Below are 12,092 nucleotides of genomic sequence, written 5' to 3' on the forward strand. Positions count from 1 at the left end.
TCAGCAGTGAGAGTATGCCACCTAAGAGGACCATCACTACATATCTGTGTGCACTGGGACTATCATATGCATGAAGTTAAGCAACTGCAGGTGCCTAAATTGTTTGCAGGATGAGGGTCATGAAAATTAGAGATGGCAATTACCTAGTTCATAACCAGGGGTCTGGGGGCCTCGAGCAGGTTTCAGGGGGGCCTCCAAGCAGGGCCAGCATTAGACTCGCTGGGGCCCAGGGCAGAAAGCTGAATCCCTACCACCACATGGGGCTGAAGCCCAGGTCCCTGAGCCCCACCACCCGGGGCTAAAGCTGAAGCCTGAGCAATGTAGCTTTGTGGGGGCCCCAGTGGCATGGGGTCCCAGGCAATTGCCCTGCTTGCTACCCCCTAATGCCAGCCCTGGCTTTTATATGCAGAAAATCAGTTATTGTGGCACAGATGGGCCATGGAGTTTTTATAGTGTGTTGGAGGGAGGGGGGCTCAGAAAGAAAAAGGTTTAGAACCTCTCCTTTACACTACACTCTTAAACTCTTTATCTCAGTACAAAAGACACAAGCAACATATCCAATTTCAGTTATTTTCAAACTTCTAATTGGCTTCTGGTGGGGACTGATTGTTGCTAGAAATATCAGCTGTGAAATACTTTTTGCTGCTTTTTCAAATCCATACATATTTCCAGTTTAGGCCCTAATCCCACATAAAGCTCTGTGCAGGCAGAACCCTGCATCCATGTGGAGCACCACTATCTACAGTGAATTCCATTTGGATCCAATTCCAGGATGGGGGCTTAATCTAATATCGCTGGCGTTTTTTTCCTCTCAACAATATTGTTTAGTGGTAGATGTTTCTCTTTGGACCAATTCTGAAAAGACAAGACATAACAGGTGGGTAAAACAACAAGAGGGACAGGGTGGGGGTTAAAGAAGCAGGGTTAAGGGCCTAAACACTAAAAGATTGTGCACAGTTCTTAGCTAGTCAGGAGCAGTACTCCCAACTCACCGCCTGCCTCTCGGGCAACTGACACTGAGTCTGAGACAGGGGCCACAACCTTCCATCTGAACAATTGCCTGGCTAATCAATCCCTTACAGTCTGTGTTGTGGATTGTCTACTCCCTTTCCAATCAGTTGTCACTTATTTAGGAGTCAAACTGGACCACACTCTATGATACCTGTTCCATCTAGAACACTTAAAGATCTGCACTGTCTTGATCCAGAAGCTAGCAGGAATCTTCTGGGGAGCAGAAGCAAATGTTTTATGAACCTCAGTCCCTCTTGGTGCTGGTATTTGCTCCAGCGGAATATTGTGCAGCAGTTTGGGGCAGAAGTTGGCTACACATCTCATTGATTCGGAGATGAACACATATCATTAGTGGCTGACTTAGCCACATATTAACATCTAATTTATATGTTGGCTCATATAGCTCCCCCAAAACTTTGCCAAGATGCCATCACCCTTAAAACTGCACAGAGGGACTGTGGTGGATGAAAACAACCTGCTGCACACAAGGCTGACAGTGGTCCCAATAGGCGCAAATAAGCAACACAGAAGATCTGACCACTTCCAGAAGAAAACACCTACACCTGAAGTTCCTGCTGACTTGGCACAACTAACTTTGCAACATCCTTTTGCGGTGGCCATCAATGCAGCATAGCCAATGGCTGCCGGCCAGTGCCAATCTTGGATGAACAACAGAATATCAAGGCCGACAACTATGTCCTCACAGAGTGGCAGCAACTGTGGGATAGAGAGACAGGCATACTGATGAATTTCAGAAGCCCCAACTTACAGCCACCTGTTTGCAACCAGGGATGTAGATCTTGAACTAGGCTTCACAGACTGCTGACTGGAACAGCTAGAGCGGCTGCCAGAATGCAGAAATTTGATTTAGTCCAATCTTCACAGTGTGACCATGGGGCAGCGATGCAAATGGCCACACATGTGGTGGAGAAGTGTACAATTAGAAGATTGGACGGTGGACTGCAACACCTTGCTGCCCTTGATGATGCAGCAGTAAGATGGTTGAACAATCTAGATATTGGCTTGCGACCCATACGAAAGCAAAGGACAACCTGCCTAATAATTAATCTAGTTTAAACTCATCCTCCAGCTGCCCATGCACTAGGTTGGAATAAGGACTAAATTTTTCATACAAGAATGTTCAGTTTCAAGAGGGAAATACCCAACTGCAATCTGTGGGAGTCCTAACTTGCTCCTCCAACAACCCTTGCCTGTAACAGCAAGGTGTATCTAACAGTCACATGCCCTAATGTGTACTGCTCCAACTTGGTCAAATCATGTCTTTCCCCATTGGTTAACCCCAAGATTCTACCACCAGCAGTCAGCAGGGAAGGCTATTCAGGCATTATCTATACACACAAAGGTTGTACTGCTCAATCTATAACAGTGCAGTTAAAGTGGTACAGCCCCCTACCCCCATCCCTAATGTTAACACAGTTATATAAGAATGTTCACAAAATCTTGTTTCCCTCAACACAGTAAGATCAAACAACAGTAGGCAGTTTCCTTGCTCACAATTTCCAAGCCTGCTTTTCCAGCCAGCATTCTGTCCAAAATAAGCCCTCTCTCTCCTGGTTTCCTCTTAGGACGGCATTACCAATGCTTCTCTTGCTATATGATCCTGACTTTCTGGTTGCTTTATACTTCTCATTCATATGGCTAAAATCCAATCAATGTCCCATTGTGACAATCTGCTGGGGTTCCCAGAATTGTGAGTTCTTTGTCGAGTGATTGCACATGTCCATTTCACTGTAGATATGAGCACACCTCATGCACAGTTGTTGCAGATTTTTTCCTCAGCGGTACCTGTTGGGGCAGCATGAGTGCCCTCTGGTGCCTCATACAACTGCTTGAGGTATAAAGGGCTGTGCTGCCCCAGATCCCCTCAGTTCCTTGCTTTGTTGGAGTTCCAATCTTTATATCTGCAAGTCTTCCCTCTTTCAGTGTATATAGTACCCGCAGAGTTACTTTTCAGTCTAGGGTAATGTGTTTGTACTATTTAGATATAAGAATAAGTTAAGGATAGTAATTTTCTAGAGTGGAGTTATCAGTTAGCGGCTGGGTACCGGGCTCGGTACCAGACTAATGCATCATTTTCCTGGCTTCAAGGCCTGTCATTCATGTAACAAGTCTATGCCAGTGAGCAACCAACACTCCAGCCGCCTTAAGTGTCTGGGATAGGCACATATGAGTGACAAATGTGACATTTATAGAGGGTTCAAACTTGGATAAAAAAAGGACAAGGCTGGCAGACTCAAGTACCCGCTTATGGTGTCTGTGCTTCACCTGCCATAGGAACCTGCTCAGAATAGGTACTGAGCATGTCCAAATCATCTAGGAGTGCTCCTCCTGTTCTGACGGAATCCAGAGGCAGATCCTCATTGCCGATACCTAAGACAAGACAACGTTAAGTCTCCCATAGACTCAGTACTGGGGCTTTGAAGTCGACAGTGAAGGCACCAAGCAGAGGCAATATCTCAGAAGTGCACTCAAAGAAGAGGCACTCCTAGACACAGTCCATAAACCAGGGGGGGATTGCTGACTTGGGAGTCCAGGAAGGGTCCATTGATACCAATCCCTGAAGGACCGGTGTGCACCTTTTGGTACTGCAGACTCAGGAGCCCTTTCTGGTGCTGTCTACACCTGAAGCTTTTGAGGCAGCCAGAGAGTTCCTTACCCTGTCAGTGCCAGCTTCCCCTGCTGTTCAGGAATCTCAACCAGTACTGGAATTGGAAGTGCATGCCCCCATGGTCCCAGCTCTAGCCCCAGAGCACCATTCGGTGGCTTCTACAGTTGTGGCTCCTCTCCAGGGGTGCTAGAACAATTTGTATCATGGGGGTGCTGAGAGCCATTGAACCAAACTGTAAACCCTCTATATGATGGAAACCACTTCAAGACAGGGGGTGTGGCAGCACCCCTAGTTCCGGCACCTATGCTCCTCTCCGTAGGGTTCCACCTAGAGGAAAGCCAGTGATGATCTTGCCAGAACCGCCTTCTCCAAACTTGGAGCCAATCTCCCCAGTACCAATAGGGTCAGCTCACCTATGGTCTGAGAAGTGGACTCTACATCAGACCCCAAGGTCAGATCATGTGTGTCTCGACCTGAGAATGCCCAGTAGCCCCAGTGGGGCATCGGACCACTATGGTACCGGCCACAGCCTCAGTACTCTAAGGACCAATGGCCTGCACATAACTGGGTCCCATCTTCATATCAGTGGCCCTTTTGGGCCCTTTGGGGCTTCCCTCCACATTCTAAAGCCTCTATGCTTCCTTCCTGCCCTTCTACATTGGCTAGGCACCAGGAGCATCTGCAGCAATGTCACTGTCTTCCCTCCCCCAGTACAGGGACCGGTACCATGCATGGGGAACTGCATGCTGACAACTCACCTGTGGAGGAATTGGAGGAGGGAGGTCCTCAACAACCCTATGCCTCTTCTTCTTCGTCGCCTGATGAGGTGGTACCTACTTCTCCCACTCCTGATGATTTCAAAGCTCATCAAGACTTGTTGAGGAGGGTGGCTGCAGCTCTGGCTATCTAACCAGAAGAGGTGCAGGTAAGGTCATACAGGCTCATAGACATTTAAGCCCTAGGGTAAGCCAACAGGATCCTCTAGGGTAGCTCTCCCTGTTAATGAGGCTATCCTGGAGCGTGTCAAAGGTTTATGGCAAACTTTCCCTTCCTCCCATTGCTAAAAGGGTGGAGAGAAGACATTATGTCCCTTCACAAGGATTTGAACATGTCTATAACCACCCTCCTCTAGGCTCCTTAGTAGTCACTGCTGCTAATGAAAAAGAGAGGCAGGGACAGCAGGCCTCTACCTGAAAGGAAAAGAATAAAAAAAGCTAGACCTATTCGTCAGGAAGTTTTATTCCACAGAAGGTTTACAGCTTAGGATCACAAACTAGCAGGCTCTGCTGGGTCGATAAGACTTCAGCCTGTGGGATAATATCCTGAAGTTCAAAGTCAAGCTTCCTGATGAGGCAAAGCAGGAGTTGACTGCTGTGGTGGAGAAGGGCAAAGTAGTTGCAAAAACAGCACTGCAAGTGAGCCTTGATGCGGCAGACTCTATGGCTTGAGCTATGGCTTCTGCCATCACTATGCGGTGTTCATCTTGGCTGCAGGTGTCAGGTCTTCCCCCGGAGGTGCAACAAACCATTCAAGACCTCCCGTTTGAAGGTGACTCACTCTTTTCTCATAAGACACAGAAGAGGCTTCAGAGTCTTAAGGATTTACGGGTGACCTTTAAGTCCCTGGGGATTTATACACCGGTGGCAAAAAGAAAGCTGTTCCGTCCATGGCAGTCCCAAGGGTTTCAGCCCTTCTTGCCACAAACCCAGGACCTGTCCAAAGAGAGGAGCAGAAGTTACAAGAGGCATCATTCTTCTCCTCCCATCTCTTCTGCAGCTAGACAAACTGGATATTCTAAACAATCATTGTAAGCAGTCTACCACTGACCAGAGTACCATCTTTCCACACCCCAATTTTTGCCAACCACTTCCTAAGTGCTCGGACCTGCATCATCATGGATCAATGGACCTTAAGCACAGTGGAACGGGGATACACCCTTTAATTTATTTCTATCCACCCTTCCCAATCCCCTTCTCCGTCCCTCTTCAGGGACCACGCTACTTCAGGATGTCCATTCTCTCCTCCTCATGGGAGCCACACAGGAAGTTCCCATGTCATTCAGAGGGAAGGGATTTTATTTCCTTTGCTTCATAATCCCAAAGGCAAAAGTGTGTGTGTGTGTGGGGGGGGGGGGGGGGTGGAGGATTTTAAAGCCTATTTTAGATTTAAGGCAGCTAAACAAGTTCCTAAAGAAAACAAAATTCTGGATGGTCACTCTAGCATCTATTATCCCTTCCTTAGATCCCAGGGACTGGTATGCTGCTCTCAACTTCAAGGATGCTTATTTTCGCATGGTGATTCACCAGAGCCACAGAAAGTTTATCAGATTCACGGTCAATGGATCCCATTACCAATTTGCAGTACTGCTTTTTGACCTGTTTACCTGGCTGCAGGGCAGAGGATTTCTAACAGCTGACCAGAGCGGTCAGAATGGGCATTGTGGGACATCTCATGGAGGCCATTTACAGCGACAAAACCAAGCGCGGTATCTACACTGATACTTCGTCGATATAACTTTGTCACAAAAAGTTCTATGCCTCTTGTCAAGGTGGTTTTATTTTATCACCAAAAGTTCCATTGTAGTGTGTACACCTCCACTGTTTTGTTGAGAAAAGCTGCCTTTTTTCAACAAAACTCTGTAGTGTAGACAAGGCCTAAGTCTCCATATAAATATCACAGAGCTTCCAGTCATCCATTTAGCTTGCATGGCATTCCTTCTATATATCAAGAGGCAGAATTTGTTGGTACTCACAGACAGCACAGCAGCCATGTTTTATGTAAAAGGGAGGCATTTGTTAAAGTTATGCCAGGTGTCGATCCCCCTTTGGAATTTCTGCATTGCCAGTTCCATCAATCTGAGAGCTGCTTATCTTCCAGGAGTTCAAAACTCTCTGGGAGTCTGGGAGACTGCCCGAGCAGGTTGCTCGCAGGTCATCATGAGTGATCTCTTTGCCCAGATGTGTTCAGGTCCTTTTTCCAGCAGTGGGGAACACCCCAAGTGGGCCTGTTTGCAACAAGAAGAGATAAAAAAATACAAACTTTTTTGTTCCTGAGCAGGTCACAGTCTGGTTTCACTGACAGATGCTTTCCTCCTATCTTGGTCTAAAGGCCTGCTGTATGCCTTCCCTCCAGTTCCCCTCTTGTCCAAAGTCTTGTCCAAAGTCAAGAAGATTCTGCTCACCTTATTCTAATAGCCCCAGGATGGCCCTGTCAACACTGCGTTTTGACTCTACTAGCACTATCGGTGATCTTCCAGGGCCACAGCCGCCTCCTTCATTTCAACCTCCAGGCCCGCCACCTGACCGCATGGATGCTTTGTGGCCAATAGCCTTGGAACGAATTTGCTCTAAGGGGGTGCAGGAAGTTCTGCTAAATAGTAGGAAACCTTCAACTAAATCTACTTAGCTTGCTAGATGGAAGAGATTCTCTGTTTGGGCCATACAAAGAGATGTTCCTGCAGCTCAAGTTCCGATTTGCCATATCTTAGACTGTCTTTTGTTTCTGAAACAACAAGGGTTAGCTCCTAGTTCCATCAGAGTCCATTTGATGGCTATCCAGTTTTTCACCGTGCTGAGGATAACAAATCAGCTTTTTTCAAACCCTGTCTCCATCAGATTTCTCAAGGGTTTGCTCAGGTTATACCCACAGGTTCACAGACCAGTCCCACAGTGAACTTTAAATTTAGTTCTAGCAAAGTAGATGTGCCCTCCGTTTGAGCTGCTAGCAACTTGTTCTGTGTTATGTCTCTCTATGAAGGCGGCTTTCTTGGTTGCTATAACCTCAGCCAGGAGTGTACGGGAGATGCAAGCTTTAGTATTAGAGCCTCCCTATACAAATTTCTTTAGCGACCAGGTTTTCCTTCAAACTCCCATAAGGAAGGCTAGCCCCCGGCTCTGCCTCTACCACTCACCCCTTCTCCCCCGCAGCCAGATCCCCGAGACCCCTTGCCCCTCCCCTGCCCCCCGCTGCATGGAGGAATCCCAAGCGCCCCCCACTTCGGCCAGAGGAGCCCCATGCTGACCGGAGGTCCAAGCGCGCCCCACCCTCGGCCTCCATCCCCCAACCTGGAGGTGCCCCAAGCCAGCCACAGCCATGCCGCACCTCCCCTCCCCGGACCCCAAGCCGCTGCAGGGAAAAGCTGACTGCATGGAGGCATTCAGTGGCAGAGTCCAGGAAAGCATTAAGTGAGCACGATGAGAAGAGGCAGGATGCAATGCTGAGGCTAATGGGGGAGCAAACGGACATGCTCAGGCGTCTGGTGGAGCTGCAGGAAAGCCAACAAGAGCACAGACCGTCGCTGCATCCACTGTACAACCGCCTGCCCTCCTCCCAAAGTTCCATATCCTCCTCACCCAGACGCCCAAGAACATGGGGGAGGCTCCGGGCACCTAGCCACTCCACTCCAGAGGATGGCCCAAGCAACAGAAGGCTGTCATTCAAACAGTTTTGATTTGTAGTGTGGCTACAATAAGCAATGTGGTCTTGTCCTTCCCTCCTCCCCCACCCCACCCTACCTGGGCTATCTTATCAGTTATCTCCCTTTTTTTTTAATTAATAAAGAAAGAATGCATGGTTTCAAAACAATAGTGACTTTATTTCCTTTGCCAGCTGTGATCGAAGGGGGGAGGGTGGTTGGCTTTCAGGGAATTAAAATCAACAAAGGGGGCGGGTTTGCATCAAGGAGAAACACACACAATTGTCACACCGTTGCCTGGCCAGTCATGAAACTGGTTTTCAAAGCCTCTCTGATGCGCAGCGCGCCTACCTGGGCTCTTCTAATCGCCCTGGTGTCTGGCTGTTCAAAATTGGCAGCCAGGCAATTTGCCTCAACCTCCCACCCCGCCATAAACATCTCCCCCTTGCTCTCACAGATATTATGGAGCACACAGCAAGCAGTAATAACAATGAGAATATTGGTTGCGCTGAGGTCTAACCTAGTCAGCAAACAGCACCAGCGAGCTTTTAAACGTCCAAAGGCACATTTTACCACCACTCTGCACTTGCTCAGCCTACAGTTGAACTGCTCCCTACTACTGCCCAGGCTGCCTGTGTATGGCTTCATGAGCCATGGGAGCAAGGGGTAGGCTGGGTCTCCAAGGATAACTATTGGCATTTCAATATCCCCAACAGTAATTTTCTGGTCTGGGAAGTAAGTCCCTTCTTGCAGCTGCTCAAACAGCCTGGAGTTCCTAAAGATGCGAGCGTCATGCACCTTTCCCGGCCATCCCACGTTGATGTCGGTGAAACGTCTCTTGTGATCCACCAATGCTTGCAGCACCATTGAGAAGTACCCCTTGCGGTTTATGTACTGGTTGGCAAGGTGGTCCGGTGCCCAGGGCCGGCTCCAGGCACCAGCTTGGCAAGCAGGTGCTTGGGGCGGCAGGTCCAGCTATTCGGCGGCAATTCGGCGGATGGTCCCTCACTCCTGCTCGGAGCGAAGGACCTTCCGCCGAATTGTTGCCGCAGATCGCGATCGCGGCTTTTTTTTTTTTTTTTGGCTGCTTGGGGCGGCCCAAACCCTGGAGCCGGCCCTGCCCGTGCCAAGATAGGGATATGCGTTCCATTATTGCCCCACCACAGTTAGGGAACCCCATTGCAGCAAAGCCATCCACTATGACCTGCACATTTCCCAGAGTCACTACCCTTGATAGCAGAACATCAATGATTGCATTGGCTACTTGAATCACAGCAGTTCCCACAGTAGATTTGCCCACTCCAAATTGATTCCTGACTGACCGGTAGCAGTCAGGCATTGCAAGCTTCCACAAGGCTATCGCCACTCGCTTCTCAACTGTCAGGGCAGCTCTCATCTTTGTATTCCTGCGCTTTAGGGCAGGGGAAAGCAACTCACAGAGTTCCAGGAAAGTGGCCTTACGCATGCGAAAGTTTTGCAGCGACTGGGAATCATCCCATACCTGCAACACTATGCGGTCCCACCAGTCTATGCTTGTTTGCTGGGCCCAGAATTGGCGTTCCACTGTATCAACCAGCCCCACTGCCGCCATGATGTCCCAATTGCCACAGCCCATGCTTTCAGGAACGTCTGTGTCCATGTCCTCCTCACAATCATCCTCGTGCTGCATCTCTTAGCTAGCTTCCCACAGTGCACCGCTCCGTGAGTCGATGCTAGCCATAGTAGTAAGGACACGCTCCGCCGACTTAATGCGCTTAGTGCATTTCTTAGTGCGATTCTAAAAATCGACTTCTATAAAATCGACCTAATTTCATAGTGTAGACATACCCTTAATTGCGTCTTCCATTTAGACAGAATGAAGAGCAGCTAGCATGCCCATCAGCTTAAATGAAATCGCTAGTTACACATTTGCTAGTAACTGCCGATACTCTCTAGCATAACAGTATCATTTTAATAATTTTGGTAGAAATATTTCACCCCTAATCAAAATAGCTAAACTGGTATAAAAATTGTGACTATACCAGGCCTTTGTTTACACTGCTCAGACATGAGTATGGCTCTCAGGAGCTTAGCAAGTTCATGCAGCAGTGCCAATTCTGGTGATTTTTATCATGGATCTTATGATATTTGTTGTTTTTCTTAAAACCCCAGATCCTGAAGTTGTTTGGTTATGTAGGAATATCAGCAGGGCTGGTTCTGGACTAAATGGCACCCCAGGTGAGGAGCATCTTTGGCTCCTCCATTTGATAAACTTTTGAATACCTTTTTTCATTGCATCTGTAGCCCATTTTACGACTTTGATGCACGATTTATCCCTGTCATATAAGACAATAAATTTGCACGCTAGGATCTGTGAATCTGTATTTATTCATGCCATATATAAACAAATAAAAAAATGTATTTCCTCTAAGCTTATAGAACCTTTTTAATTTTAAGAATAATTGAAATGTATTAACATCAAGAAATTGAACTGTGCACCATCATTGGGTGGACCAGTATTAAATAGTGTTACAGTAGGTGACAGCCTTAGAACATTAACCCTAGTCCTTTAGTTCAAAAGGTCGCTTTTCTCGCCTTTGCCCTCGCGAACTGAAGCACAGCACCAGAGAGATCCAAAGACTGGACAATGATATTTTCAAGCAATGAAATAGCAAGTGATGTCAGTCTCTGGTCAGCCATCGTCAATCAAAGATATGTTTTAATGAGCCTGACCTTTGAAAAGCTGCGCTCACCACACGTGACTGTGACCCGCAGTGTGAGCAGAATCCTCAAAGCTATCCACACATTAGGAAAAGTGTCCTTCGGCTCTGCATCATGAATGAATTGCAGAACTTGGAGTGGAGAGTGCTTCCCATTTGGCAAAATGTGACGGATGTTGTCCAGTTTGACACAGAGGTTTTTATCATTGATGTCTGAACAGTCCTATGTGTCAGCATCTGGTGAAGGTCCATACAATTGTTCAAGAGTGTTTTCCTGTCCACTGGCAGCTTATTAGGTCATACAACTCCCCCCCCGGCCAGGTCTTTTTGTGGTGCTTCATTTGTCCAAACCTTTCTTTGATGGACACTCAAGCAGTGTCAATGAGGGAGCAAAAAAACTCCCTCTTGAATTTTTCTTCCGAGCTTCTCATCACCTCATTTCTGCCCTCGTAACAAATTGTCTCTTCTTCCAGTGAATACAAGTTTCCTTGAAGACAGGCTCAACTCCTAAGTTGTCTGCCATTTCTTTTGCAGCAGTGATGACATCTTCAAATCATTGTCTCTGTAGACCATAACAAAATCAAAGCAGCTTCTCATCAAAATATTAGCAGTTGCAATGTCGGTCGATTGAGTTTGTAATGCCTTGCCTACAACGTTTACTTGGAACAGGATATTGTGCCAAATCACAACTGAGACCAGAAATTTAAAGTCAATGATCTAGTTTGCCAGGCTTTGCACCTCATGTCAGATTCCGGCCTTGGCTTTACTTAACTGTGCAAGTTCCATTAGGGCATTGTAAATCTCACTGGTCCTTACGCTGTCAATGCAGCTCTCCCAGCATGTTTAACTTAGCGGCTTCATGGTCAGATTTGTAACATTATCTGTGAGGATCTTCCACCTGATAGTTGATGCTGAAAACAGGACATATATCCTTTGTAGTACTCCGAAGAGAGATACTGAATATAAAGAAGATGATGCTGCATCTGACACAACCAGGTTGAGGGAACGGCAGCCACAAGGAACAAAGAAAGCTCTTCAGTGCAAGGATCCTTTCCTGGACGCCACTGTTTCTGCCCTTCATATCTATACTGTTGTTGTAGCCTTGGCCACGGCAGTCCTGAAGCTTTATTTTATTCTCTTTCAAAATGTTCATAAAGAGTTCTGTCAGGCCTTATCCAGTAGAGTTGTCCACAGACCGTAAACAGATAAAGTGTTCCTTTACTTGGATAAATCTTTGTTGTCAACCAATCTTACTGTAAATTACATCTTTTCATTGTGACTAATGTCAGGAGTGCAGTCTATTATTACGGTTTAGTATTTTGCTTTGCCAGGCCACATC

This window comes from Emys orbicularis, chromosome 1 (genome assembly GCF_028017835.1).
Source record: "Emys orbicularis isolate rEmyOrb1 chromosome 1, rEmyOrb1.hap1, whole genome shotgun sequence".
NCBI lineage: Eukaryota > Metazoa > Chordata > Testudines > Emydidae > Emys > Emys orbicularis.